The following is a 27238-nucleotide window of genomic DNA, read 5'->3' as shown; positions in this document are numbered from 1 at the left end:
GAGCAATGTTACAATTTCTTATAAATCTACATAAATAAATAATAAAACAGACAGTCTCAGTACCCAAATTGTAGATAATCTATATACCATTTCTTAAATCATAAATATTCGTTATACGTAGTGTAGGTAAGAGGCAATGTTACAGTTTCTTATAAATCTACATAAATAAATAATAAAATAGACAATCTCAGTACCCAAATTGTAGATAATCTATATACCATTTCCTGAATCATAAATATACGTTATACGTAGCGCAGGCAAGGGGCAGTGTTATAATTTTTTATAATAAATAAATAAATAAAATGAGTAAATTAAATAAATAAATAAATAAATAAATAAAATAATTAATTAATTAATTAATTAATTAAATACATAATTAAATAGATAATTTCAGTAACCAAATTGTAAATAATCTATATACCATTTCCGAAACATAAACATACGTTATTAACTTTATAACGTTTATCTATCAAGTCCATTATATACTTAATTATTTGTTTTAGAAATATTGGGATTGTACTAATAGAATAACGTTGCACATTTAGTTATATTTCCTTTACTTTAAAATAAAGTAATGCATATTTAGCAATTCATATTTCTGCCGCGTATATTTAACTATATAACATGACAAAATATAAACGCCATCTTACTAATTTTTATATTCACAGCTATATTAATTGATAAAATAGACAAGAATAATATGTATTCTTCATCTGAATATAACCTGGTCGTAAATAGCTTATGAATATCTAAGTGAGCACAATGCTATATTTGATCCATAAAATTACAGTTCTTAGTACTGACAAATTCGCTAAATCATCTAATTTCTGGAATACTTGTTAAAGGTAATTAATACGTGTGTTCAATGGAATTAAGCTTGGATGTCAGTATTAAACAGCAGCTTAGTTTTAGGGCTATGAGCATTTCTGTCAAGAGTTAATACCCTGTCCACTATGCGTAAGAATCCTCTTATAATTAATGGCAATTAATGGATGGATATTATGGTCTTCAATAATATTCCTTCTCTAATTGCACTGAAAAGTAAGGCTGTTACATATTCAGAAATGGTAGAGTGAAAGGAAGTGCTGAATACGATGTGAGAAAATCGAGAAATGTGAAAAAAATGTTCTACCATTTTCAATCCATATGAATTGAGTTATATACACTGGTTTCCAAAATTAAAGTTACTAGAATACTTTATGCAAGCATTAAATATAGTTATTAATAATACTTCAAACATCTAATGTCACACATAATTAGAGGGGTGGTAAGTAGAATGCTCATCTAAGTTTTTAGGTTTTATAAAGAAAATAAGAAAATGACCAGGTCCGAGTCTGAAATTAATGTATAGAATCATGTTTCGTTCGTGAAACATGGCAAATATGACTGATTTCAGTTTATAATGAGTTATTATAATAGTTAAGATCAGTTGTTTCAAATTCAAATTGTATGCGGAACGAATACACGTTCTGAAAGCACTTGACAGGCGAAGTGTGTTTTTGAAGATAATGGAAAAGTCTTTTTAACAACAAAAAATTATTTTATAAATACTCATAAAAATATATAAAAAATGATAATAATGAGGGAAATGAAAAAATTTCAATTTATATTTATTTTTTGTCTGAAACGGAATATTGATATCTGCAAGAAATTTCTGTTTATTACATTTTGCAAATCAAAGTATTGATTCCTATATACAGTAAACACTCGTTTCTAAATATAGTTAACCTTAATTAAACGGCAATTTATCGCAGAAGGTATCTAATTTGTGAAACCAAGTACAACATCCGTGGACCGAGCGATTAATCCATATAGTCTTTAATGATGAGATTCATAAACCTAGTTATTCTAGACGGATCTTCATCACTTAGAGCAAACCTTTGATTCATTATGGTCCTTCCAATAACAGAAAAAAGACCATTTCAGGGGTAGCGGATGCCTTGTAGGGTTAGACATCATTGTTGTACCGCCACACACCCACTGCATAAATTAGATATGTGTGCTAAAACCGCATAGTTTTATATGGATGAGATTTGTAAACTTCATTAGAAGGTTTTCTTGGGAGCTGTTGAAAAGCGCATTTTTACTGATGAAAAAGAAAATTCATAGAGATCTCAAAATTTTAATGAATTTCTGGAAAAACGGAAAATGTTCGGCGTCTAGTGTGGCTAGTGAAATTGCTGAACCTAAATCTTACAGAGCGTATTTGAGATGTTCTAGAAAGAGCGACTGCGCAACATGAACGTTCTTCCTAAATCTCCAGGTATTAAAAATAAATCTTTTGAGAAGAAAGAAATTTGCTGTCAGAAGCTGTAATCAATAACCATATTTATAATATGAAGGTTTACTGTGAGTCATGTAAGTCTGTCCGGGATGGTCACACTGTCTGTCTGGGATGATCACACTGTCTGTCTGGGATGGTCACAATGTCTGGGATGGTCACACTGTCTTGACAGTTTCTAAAACATAAGCTGTCATGATTTGGCCATTTTTGTTTTTATTTGCACATTGTAAAATAGTTATTTTACTATAATATTTCTGACGATTTCAAAATACTTGATATCTTTATGCAAAATTTCATGACAAGGATATTTTATTAGTTTTGTAGAATATTTTAATGTACTTCTAGACAGATTTTATACTTGAAACTTCAATGCTGGATATCTGTGCAGCATGATGTCAGAAAGGTGTTTAGTACTTCTTGAAGTCAGGGTTCTGAATTACACTAAAAAGATACAGTTAACTCCCAGTAATTGAGGTAATAAATACCGGGCATGAAGTCCGCAGACAAGTAAAAAAAAACATGGGTAAGAGTAGGTACGAAACATATGAAAAAAGAATAACTCATATTATAATAAACAAAAAATACAATTAAATCACGTTATTTGCAGTTTCAAGAAGTTTAAACTGAAGAATATGTTCATTTGATTATGAAAAATAAATCATTATTCAAACCGAAAGAAAACGCCATAAACTGAATACTGAAGAATCTAAATTATAAATTCGTCTCATGAAAAAGGAAGAAATTAAGTTACAAATGACATTAAAGAACAAAAAAATTTAAACAATTTTCTTATGTTCATATTTGCATAAAATATCACTTAAAACCTTTTTTTTCGTTCAATGTTTATATATTCTTGAATACGTAAAAATGAATTACATATTTTGGGGAAATAAATTCATTCCCAAATACTACGACATCATTTGCTAGCTATGCTGTTACACATGTTCCACGCATCTCAAGTATTTTCTTTTCCTTTTCGTATTTTTGGAAGACTTGTTTTATTTTTTTTGTTTGTGATAGTATTTTTGACATCAACATTACTGCGCCAATTAATCTGCAATTCGGTTTATACGGGCTTGGGTAATCAGGAATTCACTTTATATATCTTTTCCATTTTATGATTTTCTTTTAACAGCAAATGGGTTTTACGAAACATCTGCATTAGTCTATTTTCATTCAGTTGAAAAATTAAAAGAGCATTTTTATTTTACTAGAAAATTAAAAAGCTAAAACACCCTTCAGCATCTGTTTATGAAACGACCGAAAATTGTTATGACAGTAATTATTGAACAACTGGTAATTTTGTAGAATATTTTCATTCTTTGTAAAAACTATGCGATAGAGAAAAAGCAAAAAGGTATAAGTTTATGTAGTAAGCTCTACAGCTGTATATGCTATCAGCTCCAATTTGAATGGCAAAAGTATACAAAATTTGTTTACACTATATAGGATACCAATCGGCTTTCCTGTTTATGGTACTTATTTTTTATTTAGTTGCAGATGTAAGATTTTATAGTATTAAATCCTGGAAAGTACTTCTACTTACATCTATCACGCAGCGCCGTTCTTTTTCCTGGTAGAAGAAAATATTTCCATTTGCTATTTACTTTCATTTTAGATCCTACTGGTGTTGCAAAGATTCTTTGTGAATTTCATGAAGACTTTTAAGTGAAACATTAAAATAAAAAATATTTTAAGTTACTCATTGCAAGAGATAACCAATGCAATGATATCAAAATCACATGTGAAACATTATTTTTTAATGCTACAGAGTAGAAACTTGTTTAAAAAAAGGTTAGCTTAAAAATGGAATGCTTTCATAGACTGCAGTTTGACACGTTATGCGCAATTACGAAAGACACTGACTCGTAAGGCTTTAATATTCTGTCTAATAAGAATTCATTTCGAAAGCTCACGTTTACCACTTCGGATGAAGTTTAAGAATTGTCGAAAATAATGATGGAAAAAATCTATGTATGCTCAAAAAATAATAAAACATGACAGGTAACTCTAATAAATATTATCCAGTCAAAATAATAAATTTTCCAACCATCACTGTGTAAACCTTAACGTCTGACATACAATATACATTTTCGTTTCTTCACTTATCTGAATTAACAAAGAATTGACACTTTCGAGAATTTCGACTGAGTATATCTCTTAAAACCCTGTGTACTTTCCATTCACCTAGCCACATTCTATGAGAATTGGAAAAATGGCTATGCTTCCATTCTACTTGCTCGTTATTACTCTTCATTGGTATTTTTGTTAAAGACTTTCCATCGGTAAACCTGAAATGTATTTCCTCTCTCCTTATAGCATGTGTTTGCAGTGTAATTGGCAACATGTCCAGGTAACAATCAGGGAGCTCGGAGTTGGAATTCTGCAAGAGAAGTGCTGATTTTTCCTGTTTCCTGGTCTGGTGAACTACGTAATGACTCTAAAATTTGTATCATTATGAATTTACAGAAGCTCCTATTAGTTACGTGTATTATAAAAAAACAGCTGATTTCGCCAACAATTATATTGCTTAGGAACAGGTAGAAAAGGCGCGGCACAGTAGATTAAGAGACGACAATCAATTCTCCCTCTTAAATTTAAACGCTTGTCAGAAGTATATCTAAACTTTTAGTCAAAAGGCGATAGCTATTAAATTTTCGAAATATGAGGCTAACACTTACGCTTAGCAATTGGCATATGTAAAGCAATTGTGTGACAAAGGCAAACGACAATAAAGTCTCACATCTTTCATTCCTTTCTCTGATCTTCGAGTGATGGAATGTAAAACCACTAATTTTAAAACTACTACTTCTGTGATATCTAGTGTGGCCTCTAACATCTTATCAAATTTTGAAGGTGAAAGTATTTTAGATATGTCATTGCTATGCTACCTATAGTGGCTGCAAATGTTCGTTGTTCTCAAATCTATTTCTGTTAATCGAAGTTATATTTCTTCTTGTTTCTCTTAGAAGTACTAACTTTCTGTAAGAATTAATAAATACTTGAATTAGTGGTGCTCAGTAGTAGACCGAAGAATTGCTAACAACAACATGATCTAAGGATATGTAAGATTAATTACGAAAGGGGAGAGAGAGATAGTACACCTGCTTCATCCCATTTCTCAGGAGTAATAGCCTGAATTTTCCGATCTTACTTTATTCACCTGAATGAAGCCTACCAATTCGAATAAGATTTCTAAAGCGAAAATATTCGCATATTTCCTTACTCCATATCTTTACCCGTATAACCCTTACGAAAACTCCACTAACAAGCAGCTTTCAAAATGGGAAAAAATAAGGAAATAAAAAACTTGTAAACAAAATATTCGAATTCACTTCTGCTTCTCCGTACTGCCGCCCGTCCTTATTCGACTCGGCTCTAGGATTTGAGTGTCTCCTTTTTCGAAAATAACTTAAGAATAGCTCCATATATTAGAGCATAAATAAATAAATAAAAAGAATTGTGGAGCACTTGTTTTATTTAAATGTGAGGATATGCATCTTCTCTATCCCACTATTTCCCGAGGGTAGATTTTAGAGGTTGGAAAGCTTCTGCAGGGGAAAAAAAAGATGATACTCGGGAAAAGATCTAAGGGCAAGATGTATGCGACTGTGCGTTTTTAATGCAGCTTTTTGGATTTCTAACATTTGCTTCTTACAGATTCCGAAACGCGCAATAAATGGCTATAAGAGGTAAGATGCGTTTTAATATTTTTATTCTTCGGACTGAAGAGGATATTTAATATTTAGCAAAGTATTTGAGTTATATCTGAATCACATTGTATAAGTTTCCAGGTATGTTCGAATGGTAATTTTGGAAATTATTATGCTTGTGTATGAACCATAACTAATGCATTTATTTATTTTAAAATCTGCTTTGGACTCTTAAGCCATGTCAGTTTATAAGGTATTTCTCCCGACTTCCTAGCGTGCCTTCGTGGTGTAGTGGTTCTGAACGCTGGGCCGGTATTCCAGAGGTCCGTGGTTCGATTCCCGGCGAAGGCGGGTGCATATTTTTCTTCTTTTCTGCTTCCAAATAACCTAATAACTCTACAAGTTGACGGGAGACGAAGATGCGATCATTATACCAAGATGTTAGGTGGTATATCTAGCATTAGGAGATACATGGAATAACATTGCAAGATGTCGTGACCGTTCTGGCTCAAAAATAATTACATAATTTACATTACATTATTTCAGATACTCATACTATATTACAACAGAACGCGCACTCAGAACAGTACCCATTACAAATATACTTTACAAAGACAACACTTTACAGAATGTCAGAAATTTACAAATGTTTAAACGCAACGCAGCCAGAAACAGTGTCACAGCAACAGCCAAGGTTATGATGAGAAAACATATTCCTACATATATTCAGCATATTCAAAGTTTCAGTTTTTGAATTCCAGATTTTAGAGAACTTATGAGACTAGTGTTTGAAGCATTCTTGAAAATACTACTCTCAAATGTTTCATATTCTTTACACATTGGTTATGATGGATTGGGAGCGTCTTATGTGGTTTCAACGTTTATATAAATTTATGTGCTGTAATATGTTTTAATAATTTGTGCCAGACGTTTTGCGGATTTAAAATTACTTTTGTCCTTATGAGACAGTTTCATACGAAATTGTTCTTAAAAGGATTTATTAATTTTAATATTTATGCTGTTAAATGAAATGCTGAAACATAGTTTGTTAAATTGTAAAAGCTATTATTAAAACATTAATTCAGTAACTGTACTTAGTAAGCTTTATATAGATTGCACAGTTATTGGTAATCCTATGAATTTATTTTTACCAAATATAAATTACTATAGTTAAAAATAATTCGAAAATAAGAATTCATATCTAATAGAGTAGCAATTGTGTTTTCATGAAGACAAAAAGTGGAAAATTAGTCATCTTCACATTTTTCTCAATGAATTCGAGGCAATCCAAGGTATAGACCAAGAATTGAAATCCAAGAAACGAAGTATTGCTTTAATATTATATCAGTTTAAAAATATTTATCTAATTAACTTCAACATAATTTTAAAATTTAAAAGATATGTAGAGTAACAAAAGCATAAAAATGCATAATTTTATTTTCATGCTAGCCATAGGATACATCAGTACAGGTATCCAGTATTTTGTCTCGTTTTATAGTCATTTGTGTATCGTAATGTTTAGTCTCACAAATCCTATAAAGACCGTCTTGAATTCAATAAATCTAACTTTGAATATGCTTGAATGTATGTTTTGTAGCGTTTAGTACATTTTCTAAAGTAATACATATTTATCGATTCATTTTTTACTAATGATTACTCTTCTCTAATCTGAAGTAAAAGTTTATTTACTTTCGAAGCCTATTTATGCATTTTTTCATATTACTTCTCTGTTTATTTTCTGCCTCAGTGCATAAAATTATTACATAGCAGTTTTTAATTTTTACATTTAATTCAGTTGATTTATAAGGCAAATAAAATCTAGCAATATCTTAAGGTGTTCTTACTGACTACTAAACGATATATTTTGAAATAAAAAAGAAAAATTCAATAAAAAGTCTATAATAGCTAGTGTTATATACATACACATATATATTAATTATTTCTTCCCCCCTTTTTCGAACCCGAAGAGGCAGTAGCCATGAAGGGCTACATATTAGTCTTAAAACGGCATTACGTGCCGTTTCATGATCAACGTCGAATCAAGTTTTTAATTGTTGCCACCAAATATTAATTCCCTGCATTGTATCTAAAGAAATTAATTAATAAAGAATCAAGATGAATGTATATACTTGTATGTTTCTCGTACTGTGAAAAAAATGACGGTACCTAGAGCCATGCAATTTTGAATAACGCAATCCTCCACCCGAACACGGGTACCTGGAAGTTCGAATTTGTTTTATTACCAAATTCATATTTTGTCAATTTTTAACGAATTTCTGATTAACATACTCAACAATTTCTAAGCGCAATGGCAACACCAGCGCAAGATTGTCTATTGGAAATTATAAAGATAGGCTGTTTTTAAATATTTTTTGATATTGCTCTTGAATTGCATTTTATGTGGTTTAAGTGCGAAGGACATGATATTTAATAAAAAAATTTAACACACAAAAGGTTAATAAAAGTCCTTGTCAGCTTAATGTAAAATCTGAAAGCTTTCGGTTTGTCGTCTTTTTTTTAATTCTAAGTTTTGGAAAAAAATAAATAGCAACATAGCACGTAAATAAATCTAATTTCTTTCTCATTCTCCTGCATATTGACTCATTGCCTGTTATGAGTATGATTTATTCTTCAACATTAACGATCATGGTATATTTAGGAATACAAGCTGAATCTCATAAATAGGATATTGTAGCAAATATTCAGCCCAAAATAAATACTTTTGCACAGGTAGAATCTAAAATCACTTTATAATTCCAGTTGTATGTCTATCGACAAAAGTGCAAATAATTAGTAATCTAACTTAGGTAAACCTCTCAGATGACTGAGTATGAATGCAAATATCCCTTCAGATTCTGTTCGATAAGTAGGTTGACAACATTCAGGAAGGAGATGGCCTTTCTGGCACCAAATGTTTCTTTCCTCATACTTTTCCAACAAAAAGACATGTCTCTCATTTAGCGCTTTGACATTACCGTGGTAGAAGCTTTTTCTTTTATGAATAAAGTTCAGTGCGATATTCTCCTTTACAGTGAAAGACGCTTAGATAGAAAAGAACTATACATTATCCTAGTTTTAAAATAAAATTTATCACTTTTGTGAAGTTGTGAATGAAACTGGAGAGGATACTTTGCATTAGATGCATTAGAGATGAAGAAACTATATTAATTTTTAAGTGCCGAATCATGTGGTTCAGTTGGTTTTGTTTTTGGTAGAGAGAGTTCTGAAGGGGTTGATAGACAGTTCCGAGTTTGATACCGATATGTAGGTAGGTATGGCGCGGTCCACCCTCCTGGCAAGCCCAAGCTCGCTTTATGGCTTTCTAGACCGACCACGAAGGAAAAACACATAGGACAAAACAACATAAATAAACAAAGTCTCCACCAGTTCTTATCAAAGCCATAATTGGTTTTCTTTGTTCTATTCCATTTGCGACCAGGTTTTTATTAATTCACTGGCATTGAAAATTTGATGAATGTTTGCTAGAGATAAATAAAATAAAATTGATATTGTTTTTAGTTATTTAATCCCTAATATCATTTCTGTGATTGAATCAATTGCAAACTATTTAGCACTGGTTACACATACCGAACCTTCGAAATTCGTTTAAAATTGTCACCTTATCCAGGAAAATGTAAGGTAAATTATTTAACTGAAATATGCAATTAATGTACCAACGTAAAAATCATTTACATCACATGCATTTATGAAAAAATATGTATATATTAAATGCTCAAGTCACATTAAAAATCGAATAGTAAAAATGCGAAATATCATCATTGAAAATAACTATTTCACTACAGTAAAAATTGCACATTACATAGCTTCAGATTTTTGCGATTATTCGCATAATACCGGCCCATAATCTGCCGAGCGGTAATGTCGCTGAACACTGGTTGTTTGACTTGAGTTCGATTCTTACCAAATGGGCTGGCTGAAATGTTTGTGGTTTTCTTGCTCTACTGTTCATTTAAGGCAGTTTCCTTTAAAATGCTCTCAACGAAGGCCTCTCTTCCCTTAGGCAGACAGTCTTTGCATTCTATTCTATAACCAAATAAACCAAATCATGCCAAACCAAACTTTACGTAATTTCATAAAATTTTAAGGTGTTCGGTACTAAGCTCTTAATACATGAAATAATTGTCACCTAAATTAACAAAAATATGTAGGTTTATTAAGTGTTAAGAATTCAAAATTACTAAAACATGCACATCAAGTGCTGCTCTTGTAAAAATGTTAAAATGAAATAATATTTCCTATAAAATAATAATAAACATAGTACCGTTTTCACTACTGAAACATACGCGTTAAGTTCTTATCACTGTAAAACCACGTTTTTGCAACACTAGTTCTCTAAGGATGAAGCATTTATTACAGGCGTCACATTTAAAACACAACAGTCCTCCACACAATCATTCCTTCACACAAATATACATTTAAATGTCTCAATGATAAGACTGAAAGTACGCACAGCCAAATTTAGCTAATAGTAAACTTATTTATAAGTCACTTTTTACTAAAAGAAGTACTTTAATACCTCATAATTTTGCTTATGGTCAAAAAATGGGGTTAAATTGGGAAAGCATTTCCTAAATGCATTTTCAATGACGTCGATTAATTTTGAGCATGGTCTGTGTCTCATTAATTTTCGGTTTACATGCAAATTGTATGCTGGATATTAGCATAAGTTTATTTACAAGTTCTGGTGGGCTTTAATGCCATAAATCGTATATTTTAAGCAATTTAACCGAAGATTTATTGAATACTTTCATCGTAATGGTGCATTTAAATCGTCAGACTATTTGGCCGAAATATTAATAATGCCTTTAAAGCATTAACAAGAAAGCTAAAGTTCAGCTTCAGTTTAATGGTACATTATAATGTTGGAATATTTTTTTTTGGAAAATTAATCGCGTCAGAAGAATTTTATACCTTCTTTACATGTCATTTATTACATTTATTTATTCATCTAAATGTTGAACGGAATAAATGTGAAGAAGAATCTCTTCAAAGAGGTATTATTTTATGCCTTAAATATTCAATCTTGACTTTTATTTATGTAAAAGTTACCGAAACCGTATTATGCCACATTAATTTAAATAACGTTTTAAACGAAAAGAAATATTTAAAAAAGAATTATGCTTATTGTTTGTTCTTGTCATTTCTGTTTAGTTCATAAAAAATTCTGTTTTATCTGTTTAAAGGTTGATATCTAAAAAATTCTGATAAAAATTCAGACCTATTCAGTAATTCAGATGTCAAAAAATACCTTAAGTTCATTTGGAAATTCTATTATAACACGTGTTTAAAATTAATTAATGTCGAACTATTAAATGAATTAAATAATCAGTTATTTAGTTCAGTTCTGAGCATTTAAAGGGGATCTGAAACTCAGACGTACTAAAAAAAAATACTTTTCTACTTCATTGGTCTATAGCAGCTGTTTCCAACTTTTTTTTTTCTTACGTGCACTTCTTAATGGGACTTAGTAATGGCTCCCCAGCTTTCCATTTCACAACCCCGTCCCTCATTCCCTTCTCCACAATACAGCTTACTACTGTATTATTTTAGTCGGAAAAATAGAATGAAACAAAGACTTATTATATTATTTACTTCAAATAAGTACAGTGATAACACATATATTAAACTAAAATACAATGTTATATATATAGCATAACTATTTTAAATATCAGTTCTTCTAAAACGAAAGTAAGAAAAGTCTAAAAAAGGCGCTGCATCACTTCCTTGTACGGCTTATTAAATTATTCAAATTTTTACTACCTTCATTTAAACCTATTTCCTCAAATTATTCTAACTTAGTTAGTAGATCCCTCAAGGGGAGTTGAAAATGACATTTAAAATTGCAAATTTTGAAATTAAATATACCAAGGAATTTTTGTCGTACAGGAGTTAAACTTGTTACTATTGTATTTGTTTTCATAACATTTTCACAAATATAAGTCTAAGAACCGGGAGATCGCATTAAAAGTTAGATACTTTTTAGTTGTCAAAAATGAATTTAATTTTAAATTTCAAATGGCCAAAGCATGAATATATTTGTTATCTAAATCATTTATATAATTGGAAATGTATGACTAGTTAAATGTTAATAATAATCCTCATTTGAGAAAATGAATCTTAAAATATAGCATTATTTGGTCCTTGACAGTATAGAAATGTATCATCCCTCTCTTGCTTTTGAGATATGAATTGATTCTGCATGATAAAATTCTTTAAATTTAACGCAAATTGTTACAAACACATTTCATTACCTTTCGACAAATATTTTGTTTCACATTCGGTAAGGAAAGGAATCGAAATCATGTACAAAATTCTCATGTAAGTTTAACCCTGGTTCTCCCGCCTGCCGAAGTGTGTTCCAATGCCATGATGTACGGAATCGCCGAACCTAAATTTTCCTTACCCTTCGGCTGTGAAACGTGATGTGGAACCTAAAAAACGTAAAGATACTTTTTTCACTGTTACTTATATTTATTTATATACGTGAACACGATAGGTAAGTTATGCACAGGTTGAATCGATGTCCAGCTTACCGAAGTCACGACCAACCCAAGCGAGGTTTAAGCTTCAAATCCACCTCTCCGCCATTCTGTTCTGAGAAATATCTTTAGTTCTCCGAATGGCATTTTATTCGCCTTCATCTTTCATGGAGACTTTTTATCCTTCTGGAAGACCACCAGGCCGCAATTCTCCAAGTGCACCAGCTGCATGGTCGATTGTTGGCTATTCTGGACCTGGTGGTGGTTGTTTCCATCTGGTACAAAATGGTTCGATATCGTTTTGGTGTTCGTTTCTTTTCTTTTTTTGTTTCTTTTCTTTTTTTATCTCCCCCATTCTTTCCTGTTTCTTTGCAGTTATCGTTTTTGTATTCTTTTATGTTTCCATTTTATACCATTTCTTTTAAATATGTGGTATGCTTTGCATTTTCTTTCTGGTTTGTGGGAATATTAAAAATAAAGGAAGTGTATTATTTTCCGATTGAAAGTTTAAACATTCGTCTGATTATTTTAGGAGTGCATATTAAGTATATATTATAAATTTACCAGATTTTTCAATTATAGGCAATTGGGTGAAATTGTCAAACCAGGTGCAACGTTCCCCCTAAGTTACTCTCTTCCTCCCTTCCGCATGCTTTCGTGAAGTAATGCTTAGCACACTCGGCGCGTATTCGAGTCCCGGCGAGGGCACTGCTTATGTTTCATGTGTGCTTCTTCAGAATAACTTAATGTCCCTACAAAGTGACGTAGCGACTGAAAATACCGACGGACGAGTCTACTATATAAATTGTGTTGTCAAAAATCTTTATCATTTAAATATTATTTATATTCACGGGATCGTATATATTTTATATTCAAGGTATTTACCAAATTATTATTTTTTAAAGGAAAATGGATTCACTGACAGCATAGTATTTCATATTTAGTTTTGGCAACTGTAAGCAAAAGAAAAGGAAAATTCTTAAGTTGGCGTTGAAATACAATATGAGAAGCTTCTATTTGCATAAGAGAGATACTGTAAATAATGCATTAATTAGTGTCAAACAGTGTCTCTTTTATTTAGCAGCGGTCGCAATTTGTCTACCTATCTATCTCTTGGTCTGTGTATACTTATTTAAATACTTTATTTTATTCTTCAGTCTACACATAAACAAGTGGAGCTAATTGTCTGCTTACTTATCTCTCTATGTAACTGTGCATCCCTACTAAGATAAAGATCCTGTTAAAAGAAACGAGATACGAAGGACGAGACGAAAACAGGCATACCGGAAATTAACCGGTATTTTTTCTTTCCAAAAACTTATCGAAAATATAAGAGGAAATAATATTAAATAAGTAGACAATTTATTTATACATGTGAGGCATTATAAACGAATACCACTCTAAATTATACTTTATTATAGCCTAAAAGGTAAAAGGATGTAGTTTAATCCTAGTATAGGGTATACACGGGATTTAGTGAGCAGTAAACGTGTCATTTCGGTGTTGGCGACGATTTTAAAATCACACAGAGATCGTACCGTATAATAAGGATACCAAGGATTTAGTTCATACATGTGAAATCCGTTTCGCAATTACAGCAAACCGACTATCCGGATATGCTGTAATTGGCAGGCTGCATAACGGATAATATAATACACAGCACGGAAAATTGCTGTAAATGTTGCGTTTTAGTTAGGGGTTACTTTATAAATTTTTTGTGTAAACAAACTGCAATAACAACTTTTCCCAGACGAATTTTACATCATATTCCCCATGTTCTTATTTACACATATTGTTTTACAAAAACAGGCAATTCTGCATTTTGGAAGTATGTTAGGCAGGACAAAATAAAGATCTTACGGGAGTCCCATATGCTTAGCTTCAAACTAATTTAAGTTACATGCACTTTTGCAGCTGTTCCTTCTCTACAGTATTTTTAACTATTTTAATTTATAGCGTTCCAGAAGATGATAATTACGAACAACTACACTACTGACAAAGATGTTTTCAGTCCATGTAGGATGAATTATCTCATGGCAATAAATTAAAAACAAACGACTACCTTTTAAAATAAAGCAGAAATCTAAAGAACATACAAATAACAACTTCAGTACCGACCTTTATCGTAGAAGATTAAATCTGACTCTCTCTCTTAGAATTACGCCATAATTAAATTCAATATGCTGCGGATAACGTATCGTTTTCGCATTTACACTTGCAGTAGTCTAGAACTCCTAGAAACCCAGATATGAGTTTAAAATAGATTAAGCGTTAACTTAATGAGTTTAAAGGAAACGAAATTAAGTGCAATACCAACATTATGTACTCTAGGCGTACGACTAAAATTTAACACATCATACGCTTCCGTTTTTTTTAGGATTTTGGAAATGAAACAATTGAAATATATAAAATCACAACAAATAAATTTAATAACTTCAAAACCGACTAAAAGTTACAGTGGCTGTTCGCACATGTTTTAGACGACTCTGCTTTACTATAAAAAAATTCGCCTGCTTGGAATTCTTTTTAACTGCAACTATATTATTGAAGTATAAATTATCCTTTGCTACTTGACAATTTTGTTTTCGTACAAAATGGCGCCTTTAAAGAAGCAATGGAAAGAAGGCTTTGTTAGTGGTCTTTCCGAAGAAAATGATTCGTAGTTAGCTAGTAAAATACTATAAAAAACATAATTCTTAGGCATCTAACGCAATGAGGTATTAGTCAGACACTCCCAGGAAAAACCGATGATTCGAATACCACCCTTACAACATTCCCCATGAAAGCAAATTTCTTCGCATGCTTTATCATAGTTTAAGTAACCCAATATAAAACAGAATACCATGCGGCACACAGTTTTGCCTAGATGTATAATTCGGTTAGTTTCTTGAACAGACAAGAAACTAAACAGAATGACACTCTTAAAAATGTTCTATACATTGTTATGCGAATTAAAAACAAAGTATTTACTTTAATAGGCACCGTTAAGCAAAGATTTTTGTATATATTGTTCTGCAGAATTTTTATTTGCTGCATGTTGTCCTATAAATTAGAAATTTACTTAAAGTAATCACTTCATGAAAAATTGGCTGAAAATAACGCATTTTGTTTCTTTTTGAACTTACGTTAGGGTTTCAAACCTAGATCGCAAACAACTAAATTTCTGTGATTCACACCAGTTTACTTCTGAAGCCGATCAAAGGATGTCGCAGGTGTAAAAGACTTTGATCGCTTTCTGCTCGAGTAGTACGATTGCTTCATTTCTAAGCCTTTTCTGTCTCATTCGTAAGAGTCGTTACACTCAACACTCTTACTGTACCACTATACCAAACATTGCAGCTATTTGCCGAATCCTCTTTGCAATCAATGTAATGATCTGCGGGTGGCGACCTCAAAAAATTAGATCGCCTTTCAAAGCTTATTGGTAATAAATAAGGGAGTTCTTAGTTCTTTTTCTTTTATCTTCTTAAAGAACTTAGAGAAATTCAGTATCTCCAATTTCATTTGGAAATTACTGCGTGAAAATCTATTTACTGTTTAATAGAATTCTAAATGAATCAAAATTGCAAATTAATTTAATTTCTGAAATGCGTTTTTAAGAAATAAAGAGCAACCCAAATAAGATTGAGATAAAAATGAATTTTTTTAATATCTTATTCATGCAAAATGAAACATGTATCATAATATGAATGATATACTTATTTGTAGAGCAACGTTTACAGTGCTGAAGGGGTAAGTTCCTTTTTGCCCTATCGGTACGAAGATTTGTTCTCGCTTTCTTCATCCACGCAAGTTTTGTTTTATTTAGTAGCTGACATTAAAAACTGAAGATAAACTTGTGTTAAACTTTAAGTTGATTATTAATATTGGTGTAATATACTTTAATAATGCTCCTAAGTAATACAATAATTTATACGAAACAAAATTAATATAAATACTAAATTAATGTTTAACGATAACACTTAGGTTATTTCATACGGCAACGCATGGGATGTTTTCGTAGAGGACATTCTATAGAGACCTGGCTCGTATTCGCACTACACATTGGAAAACTCCCGAAAACATCATGAAGCTAATCCATTTGCCTGCGTTCAAACCCATATGAAATAACAGTATTCAGCGGCCTTAGGCTTACGGCCACTGATGCCACTATCATACATTTTTTCCCAATGGCGGGCACTTGCCTATAATGGCACTGACTACTCCTATGGCCAGGAGTAGTGGCCATTTTATTGTGGATTCATCTAATAGGCGCCCACAGTTACCTCCTATGAAGGGACAGACAATTTTACATCTATGGCTTCTCCGGGATTCGAACCCATGCCCTTTGGTATCGCTGTCAGGCTCCCCTAACACCTATACAGTCTGGACGGCTCCATTTTAATACTTAATGTTACTAGAATAAAAATAAATTATAAATTACGATTTATCGAGAAGTTTTAATTTATTTCTGAGTAGAATTAGTTTTTAAAAATTTTGAGACAATCTTGTTTTTCTCGAATTTTTATTTATTATTGTTATTGGGAGATATTTTGATAACTCATTTTAAATCCAAATCTCGCCTTTAATTTAGCAAACAGATGATTTTTACGTCTTCACATTTTACCAGCCTCGTGAACAGAGATGTTCAGTCTCTAATTTCCATGTAACCAATTTTATGATCTGTATTGAGCTCTTTCCAACTCCTTTTCCGGAAGTTTAACTGATATAAAAGTGCCCGCGCTATTCACTCTATTTCAGAGCTCTTTCTTTTCTATATTTGACCACTTTCATAATGTTAAAACACTGTAATTTTGATTCTTTTGTTATATTTATATAAAGTGTTCTTATCTTTCGAGGTGACATTTTATAAACTATTCTAGCAATTAATCGAAACTGCAATTGTTTTGAAGTCAAGTGAATCTTTGCTGCCATGGCAACTTGAGAGATTGGTAAATCTCTCTTATTTGCTCATACGTTAATCAATGACTTTATTGCTTTCTTAACCGAGATGCTTTTTACATATGAGGATATTTTTCCCATCGACGTTTTTCCATGCCTTTCGTTGTGAGTATCAAAGTATCCTGATTTAGACAGCTTTTCCTACTTCTGAAGCAGGCATGAATTGTTTTTAGGAGTGTTCTAAAGGACATTTTTGACATTCTGTTCGATATTTGCTGCGCTAAAAATCTTTATTACTTCAGCGCAACATTTACTTTTGAAAGTAGGCAGAAAGTACCGGGAAATAATTCAGTTGAATAAGCAGGATGATATTATTAAGGGGTATCAGCAACCCCTATACCGGCAATGTTAAATTGGCCATTTTTTCCATGTACTTTTCACAAAGTCTGCTGTAGATACACCCTTGAAATTTTTGTGTAATTAAAGTATAGCTATATGATTATACTGAAATGAGCGTTTGAAACATTTTGAATTTTAGAGTAATTTACAGAATATTTTGTTGAGCATAGTAAAATTTAGCACTTTTCTCACACAAAAAATTTAAAAATTTTTTTTCTTAGTTTATCACAAAAAGCTCATTCTAGTAAATATTAGGAAACTATTTATTGTATTAGTATGTGATTATTTCGGGCATTGTGTTCTAGATCTTGTATTTGTGAACCGATACGCATATGCGGTGTTGTGATAGCTACGTTAGAATTAGAGATGTAAGCAAACTCCTGCTATTGGCCTTTTGAGATATTTCAGATCATTTTCGAGGGGCATCATTTTCGAATCTTCTAGCGTGCTTAAACCGTATACATATCGGTTGCATTGGAGTTAAGTCAATCAGTTTTGAACCGGCAGAATGTGTTGAGCTTTACAACTTTGCTCTATGAGTAACATTGGTGAACTGCGACATTCCTCGTGTGATAAGGAGAATATTTCAACTTTTCTACTTCAACTATACTTTATCTTGCCATATGAAACGTTATTTATTTCAGTGAAGTGTCAGTTTCCTTCTAGTAGAGGTATTAATTAAATATATATACGAATCCTTAACCAGTAATAACATTTTTTATAAAATTCTAAACCTTTAGCAATGTATTCCTTAATTTTCTCAGCATTTAATGTCAATACCGTGCTTTTCTCACACACACACACACACACACAAAAAAAAAAAAAAAAAAAAAAAAAAAAAAAAAAAAAAAAAAATTAAAAATTTGACCTTTTTTACACTAAAGAACACACAAGATAGGCATTAATGAGAAATAATTAATACCTAACACTATCAGCTTAAAATGTATGTGAGTATTAATACAGCTAGATTAAATCTCAAATGTTGATGGCATTTTTGTAAAATCATGTTATAAGGCATTTCTGCAATGAGACTTTCATAGTTTGTACAAGTATTTAGTGTTAGGTAAAATAAATTATAAAAGTAATTAAGAAATAATTATAGTTAGGTATAAATATTATTGATATAATATAAATATTGCTGAAGCATTTAATATTATGTTCACTAAAAGGTTTCGTGTGAAAATTCAAATACAATTCCATGTTAAGAAGTACAAATAACGAATGTGTATTCTTATATCACGTATTTTTCGGAATATCAGAAAAGAATTTAATCCTAAACTGTGCTTCGTAATTCCATTCAATACCTGTAAGGGTCTTCGATTCTGAGCTATACGTTCTGATTTCGAGAAAAGTCACGTAAGTTTTGGAAGGCAACACGTCAACCATAAAACATGGTAGGAAAAAAGATATAAAATGAATCTGTTTCATCTGTGAAGAAAAATAAATTTTTATCTTTTCGTCCTACTTTTAGTCAAGGAAATATCGATAGAAGTAAACACATAAAAATATCAGTGTGTTGGCAAAATAACTAAAAATTTTGACAAATATTATTCCAAGGAGACTTTTCAATCTACTAAGCATTTAAAATTTTCACAGTATTTATATTTTCATAACAAAATGTTAATATTTTATTTTCTCAAACAAAAGTATAAATAAAATATTAGATTATTTTATGCTGCTGCCAAATTAAAATTTAAATGGCCTGAACTTAAAACTATAATCTGAACTTTAAACATCTCGAAATGTGCTCCTGTTTTCTGTCAGCTATAAAAATATAGTTCATTAGAAATGAAGATCGTAAACACTACAACGAATTATAACCGATTTTAGTGAAATAAAATGTCGCTGTGACTACTTCTTCTAGTAACGTAATTCATTCAATAATTAAAAAAAAATTTTTTTCTTGAGCTTATAACATAATTTAGTACTTTCGTGCTTGAGTAACAATAGTATTAATAACTAGAACAATTTGAGAGTTAAACTTATGACCAAATATTTTTTTCTCTTATTTCCTCTTATGCCACACAAGATATGTCAGAAGTTTTTTCTGATTCGCAGTCTCGCTATTTACTAAGTTTCCCTTCCCACCCCAATACTAAACTCACAGAATTTCGCTGGCTTTTAATGACTAAAGTTAATGAAAACAAATTCCTTATTATTCGTTTATAAACATGACTGGCTCGTTGTGAGATATCTCAGCAAATGTCCAACCACTAGGAAAGCTAAACAGGATTGTATTTAAATACCTTCCAAAAACTGCACGAAAATTTAAAATTATTTAGCAAATATTTTACCTGTGGTTTTCTAATATTAGTTAAACTTTTCCATATGCATAGCGTAGTTTGGGCAGTTTAGCGTAGTTTCGTTTTGATGACTGGTAACTGCAAGTTATGCTTTCATAGATGGTTATAATGAAGAGAATTAAAATTTGTTTTTGATATTTGTCCTGCATAATTTACAGCTCTTACAGTAACGTGAATTCCATTTGAAGATAGTAACATCATAAAGTACTCTAAAGATGATTATACTTAGATTAGATATTTAAGTTAATAAAATTTAGAACTTTTTTAATTTAATGCTTTTTTCTTGCATTGATTAGTACAAAATATTTCTAATGGATGCTCACACTTGATAAATACATGGAGATATCTTTAAAAAATTAAATTGCTTCATTAAAATTCTATTGATTATAATTTAATTTAAGATTTAATTTACCAAAAGCCGACGAAATCGGCTGTTATGAAACGGGAGCATCGCACATTTTCCTGTTCTATTTTATTTGCTTACGTATATACGGAAATTAAATTAGCAACCTGAAAGCAAACTAAATTAAATTTAAAATTACTTTATAAATAATTAATCTTTGGAACACTATACCATTTCAATACCCAATAAGAGTCTTTTGTATCTCAATTATGTTCTTCATTTAGGGAGTAATACATTTTGCATAATCCAGCAGAGCTTGTTATATATTTTTCAATGTTGTAAAAACACTTTTCTAAACAAAATACAAATTTAAAGAAAATTTAAACCCTTATATTTAAAGTTTTCAGATTTTAATGTTATTTATTTGGTATTTATAAAAATAAGAAAAAATTAAAAACAAAATTTATATTAAAAAGGATTCTTCAATGCACCATTAAGATGCAGGATTAAGTAATGATCAAAATATCTGTCAGGTGTGGCACAGATACCGTAGTTGTAGCTCATGGCATTTCAATTTATACAAATGCCTATCTGTGGCAATAAACGAGTCTTAAAATGCCTTTGATAAGTGAAACAGTTAAGATTTAGAGCTTATAAAATGAAATCACTACCTAACTGGCTTCATCTAAAACACAGCTGTCTTGCCATCTACTTCTCAGCTCTCTTTTTCAATCCCCAGCACAGACATACTCAACTTATCTCATTACATTTATGGCTGCCAACTCGTCAATCCTATTTCCCGCTCTGAGAGAAAATACTTGATAGAATTTCGTAATTTTTTTCCTCCCAAATTTCTTCCTACCGCTGTCCTAGGGGGATCACAATTTCTTGCTTGTGTCCAATACTCCGAGTTGGATTTTCCAACAGGCAATAAAAAAGAATTAACTATAAAAGAAGAGGGAAGAAATTTTGAGCCTTTCTGTTCTTGTCTTCTTGTGAAAAGGATTCTTAGAGACCAACACTGTAAGCCTTTTACATAAATCCGCTTCCAAACTTTCGGAAAGATTTTAAGATTTATTAAATGCGTTTGCAATGTGTGCAATAGACAGAAGGCGGTCAGTTTTCTCCTAATTGCTCCATTCTGTACCAGTGACCGATGTGTACGAATGTTTTTTACAAATCGAAAACGAAATTTACGGTATGTGAAAGTTTTTTTTTTTTTTTTCATTTTCAGGGTAGAATTTCAGGATGTAAATCTATCAAAAAAAAAAAAAAAAAAAAAAAAAAAAAAAAAAAAAAAAAAAAAACTTTACGAGGAAATAAATATATGCCATTAGATTCTGAAAGTTTATATTTCTTTTTATTTGCTATTTTGTTCATGAGGTTTGCTTGAAAGGAAAGAAAATTTTCCACAAGAAAGCGAAAGAAAGTATTATCGTTTATGAGAAATGCACAAAATGATATCAATTTTTAGGTAGCCTGTGGTTTTAAAATTAATAAATGGAAGATTCAAATCATTGTGCCGCTGTACCTATTATTCTGCTGATTCTATGGTTTTTTGCATTTAATTAATTTATTTGTTATTTTTATAACATGTTTCATTATTAGCACAAAAGGGCTATTATTCTCGAAACACGATTTTGCGCTGTTTCACTTTTCATTTAAGTCTGTTGCCGTTCGACAAAATATAAGATATTTATTTTTCCAATTTAATCTGTCTGTTGTTGATTAACAAACTAAGCTATTTAAAAGCAACACATGCAGTTCTTTAAAACATCACTTTTTTACATTTTAATCTGATTGATATAAATAAAAACGCATTCACGATATATCTAATTAAAAAACATTAAATCTGTTTACAACATTACGTTATATATTTTTTGTTCTCCAATACAGAGATCATTTAAAAAATTCCGATGTTAGTCTAACTGTATAATGTATATCCTATAAAATGTTCCACTGTTTTGCCTGGGCAATCTCTATTGGTAATCGTTACTGGCAAATCATATAAATGTTTAAAAGAGCACTTTTGCGCGACCTTTAAAATATGAAGCCTTTCAATTTTTTAAAATTTATTTGCTTGGCAATTTTGGTTGAACTGGCATTACGTGCTTGACTCTTATTCATTTAAGGGTTAGCGACATCAATGAACAGTCATATGTAAATAAATCGGGATTTATTCATTTGAATTAAAGTTTTAGTAAAAATTTATTATGCAGTTCCGAAATGGCTGTTTAGTTACCTTATCTGGTAATTTTCTCTTTCCTTGCTTCTCGTTTCTTCCCTAACTTCCTGATACAAGATATATAACACTTCGTTTTATTTTTTTAGTTCTTCGGTTTTCTTCCCTATTCATTTATACTTTGATGTATGGAGTTAATGTTTTGTAACTTTGAATTTGTCTTTCTTTGCTACTTTGATTTGCCATTTTTCATAACTACGAAATGTTGTTTTATTTTTTACGTATATTTGAAAGCAGATTTAATAATAAAAGGAACAGCGCAGAGTTAAGAACTCAAAATTAATTTGATTAAAAAATTACCTTTCAGCATATATATATATATGTATATATAAATCATTTAGAAAACTTGTACTAATTGTATTTCTACAGTATGCTTTTGAGAGAAGTATAAATCAAAGAAATATGCTTAAATAATTTTTATATATCCTGGTCGTTATGATTCACTCAAAGACTAATAAGTTTATCCATGATGTTGAATGTACTCTATAAGTTCCATCTGTTCCAGGATCATTACAAGTTAAGTAATGAAAGTCAAGAAAATGAATTACAAGTCAAGAAAATGAAGAGAATAATGTAGCTCCATTTTATATGTAGACATATACCATATATGATACTTTTAATTAATTGTAAGTATGTAATTAAGGAATAATGTTCTAAATATAAATAGAGAATAATTCACATATATATGTAAATTACTTACCCTAATTAAGATATCTCAAAAATCCTTACCTGAAAGAAAAGAAAAAATATTATTAATTTACGAAGAAACAATATTAGCTTATAGAAATATCCGAGTAATTTTAATATTATCGTTCGAACATGTAGTCATACGAATAATTTAATTTCATATTTAATGGTCGAACTAAAAAACACTGAATAAACACATACATAAACAATAAATAAATTCAATTACATAAAACACGTGACTGACTTAGGTGTGAAATGAATAGCTGAAGACAACACATTAAATTTTTTTAGAAAAGAGACACGAAAAGTTATCGGATATACGTATGTGTAACTTTGGAAACCTTGTAAGCAAGACAATTAATCAAAAAATATCGATTTGGTTTTCAAACTGGGCATAATATTCATATACAAGATATATTTAGGTAATAATACATTTCAATATTTATTACAAGATGCAGAGGGATTCAGACACATTTTAGAACGATTTCGATAACCAATTAAAAAGCCAAGTTTTGGAATAAGAATATTTGGCAATAACTTATTATTTGAAACGAAAAATATCGTCTGCTACATTTAAATTTATTCTTTTTCAAAATGTCGTATGCAAACAAGCTGTGAAATGAAGGATATGTTTTTGCGCTTTCTAAAGAGAGATATTCATGCAGCATGAGTTTACCTAATCGGCTGAAACGAAAGATATACTTATTATCGAAAACGAATAGAAGAAAATGCAGACATCTGGTTTCATCAAGGCAAAAAGGGTTTTAGTAACATGTTTATGATTTTTGAAGGATTCTACTGCGATGGGAAATTCAAATTAAGAAAAATGTTATACTCAGCTCAAAGTATTACCAAGAGAAAGTTTTATGTCCAATATTTACAGGAGAAATTCCATTTCTTAATCTTAGTGACCTTCAGAGAGTAAACTCACCAAGACAAAGCCACAAGCCATACTTCGAAAAGTACCACTTAATCCTTTGAACAACGGAAGACGGATGCAGGTATTGCATATGAACGTTTTCAAGGTACTTCTTGCTCTGATGTTTCACCCATATATTATTGTGCCTTTGGTTTCTTGTAAAGAGATCTAAGCGAAACCCACCACAATTGATGGACTGTGGAAAGTATTGGAAGAGGAATGGGAATCAATACCCTTGGAAATTTTTTCATGGAAAACACGATGAAGCATACAACCCAGAAAATAAAGATTATCAGATCGAACATTTTAAAAAATTACTCCTTGTATTTTAAACATCAATTAAACGGCCCCGACATTGTTCGAAAAAGGTTTAAACACCCCTCTGTATACCTGTGAAAAATCTATCACACAAATGTTACATTAATTGATGTTATGTCTATAATACACTATATGTATCCTTATATATAACATCCACATATTCTTGCGACATATAAAGGCAAAGCTAATGTTGAATAAAATTTATTGCATGTATAGGACGGAAACTAAGCTATCGGTAAGTGAAGCGCAGTTTTACACTTTCGTATTTTTTCCTTCTTTATAATAGTTTAAATTGCAAATATCTTTTATCCAGCCTATTTGATTAAAAAATTGCAGTGCGATATACAAATATGTGTAGCTATAATGTATAAAACACGCATTTAATTTGTGATTTTTTTCCCTTTAGTTTCGCTAAAAAAGTTAGCTTTACGTTCATTTTTTACCTATATGTCCTGGCTTGTTACGTTACGTTACTCAAACCAGACATTTACGCAAATTGCATAGCAAGTGAAACAAGACAAAGCTGAAGGTCAGCCGAGCTCAGGAAGTTTTAGAAATTTATCTAGTTTTCTTCGATCCAGCCTAAAAGGTGTTGTAACTTTAAACAGGTTCTTTTTTTGTGTAATGAAGTCGTATGCGTAGTTAAGCCATAACTCATTGAAGTTGATACTCAACTAGAAATTACCAACACTTATTTTGTTATTTCGCTTGATTATATTACCATAAGCAGTAGCTAATAAAGTTCTGAGTTGGATGTTGAATTTCATCTTCTGCTTCCATAGTAAGCTTCTGTTTTTGGTTTAGCTGATTATGGCAAAGAACAGGGCTATCTGTCTAAGTGGACGGATACCTTCGTGGATGAATTTTTAATGGAAACTGGATCATAGGGAAAACCTCGAAACCATGCCATCAGCCCGTTTGTCTGGAATTGAAACAAGGTCAGAACTACCAGTGTTCAGCGACTTTACCGCTCTGCCGCTTTTGGGATTCAGCGTAAGTTCTAGCGAATTCATTAATCAGCTAACGATTAAAGATAACTTCTTAAGGCCAGGTATTAGGTTTGACAACTAACAGGTCTGAGTTAAACAAGTTAGAAGTTACAAAGAAGATGTTATGCTATCCATGTAATTTTCGATGAATACTAGACTAGTATTTATTAAGTTGTTTATGTAAGATTGAAAGTAACAAGCATATATTTAAAAGCACAAAAGGCCTAACAAGGCACAAGAGTTAAGCTTTCGTTCTCATTGGTCTACTGAATAAAGAGACATTTTCAGAAAGAAATTCAGAACATTTTTTGACTTCAAAAGAACTGAAACAGCACATTAGAAGAAGCTTAACTTCATATTACTGTAATAAGAACTTCTTCGACATTGGTTTAAAATGACACACTAATTTCTCATTAATATAATGATTAATATTGGCAGTTTAAATGTTGCCATTAAAACGAAAAATTTAGATAATATTGATTATTTGAAATCTTCTGCAACATAAACCGCTAAAGAAAGTTTATTGTCTACCTAAACTGAATACTTTCCTCTATATTTTTATTATTGTTAACTTGCCGCCCAGACGGGAAAGTGGTAGTGGCTCTGACGGCCGTACCGAAATGCTCGGGTTTGAATCCTGGAGAAGGTGCGGATGTAAATTGTCAGTCTCTTCATAGGAGGTAACGGTGATCGCTATTAGTTGCCTCCATAATAAAATGATCACCGCTTCTGGCCTTAGTAGTGGCACAAGCTTAAATGTGGCTAGTTCCCGCTATAAAAAAATATTTTTATCTTTGATTGTTTTATTATTGTTAACTTTGATTGTTTTATTATTGTTAACTTTGATTGGTTTATTATTGCTAACGTTGATTGGTTTATTATCGTTAACCTTGATTGGTTTATTATTGATAACATAACTTTAAAGTATCGGTAATTCTAGTGAACTCTCTTAATAATGCTGATTATCTAATAAAAGCTACGTTAGAACCTAACAAAAATCTGTTTGGAATAAAAGTATATTATGCCCATTTCCAACTTTTTGTTAAGTAAACTGAGAATGTAAGGAATCATCGCATTGTATTTCCTCGTGCATGCTGTCAAGCTGTAAATGGTCATAACCTCGGGCTAGCTGGAGGAAGATTGGTGTCTCCAATCCCAGAAAAGACACATTTGGGTTTGCAAGATATTTTATTCCTCCTTAAAACATGACTTAGTGGTGTAAGTGGAAGCCCATCCGGCTAGCATCGGTAGATCTGGGAGTTGGAATTTCAGCCACAGCATTACCCGTTTAACAAGCTTAATGAATCTACAAGTTTTGATGTTGTCCAGTCCGAAGAACCTAAGAGTCTTGCCAAGAATATACCCTACATTTTTTAGGAATTAAGAATATTTTAATACATTCATTATGTGATATAATACAATAAAATATTATTGATAATATGTTTAATCAGACTGTATCTAGTAAAAAAATTTGCATATAAAATTAAAAATAAACTGTGCTAGAGAAAACAAATTTGTTAAAGTAATACCTTGTTCTAAAATTAGGATCCACTGTACAGATTTTTGGTAAAACCGAATTGGTAAAATAAACGAAAAAATATTGTTCATATGAAATAACATTGCTAATATTTTTAGAAAATTATGAAATATATTATTTAACTAAGACTTAACCAGGGCACTTGTGTCATGAAAATTATTTAAAAAAAATTCACCCTCTTTG

This window comes from Stegodyphus dumicola, chromosome 2 (assembly GCF_044657685.1).
Source record: "Stegodyphus dumicola isolate Sdum_Otavi_A_Nest chromosome 2, ASM4465768v1".
In the NCBI taxonomy this organism is placed as follows: domain Eukaryota; kingdom Metazoa; phylum Arthropoda; class Arachnida; order Araneae; family Eresidae; genus Stegodyphus; species Stegodyphus dumicola.
The sequence above is the reverse complement of the archived record's forward strand: the minus strand, read 5'-3'. Positions refer to the sequence as shown.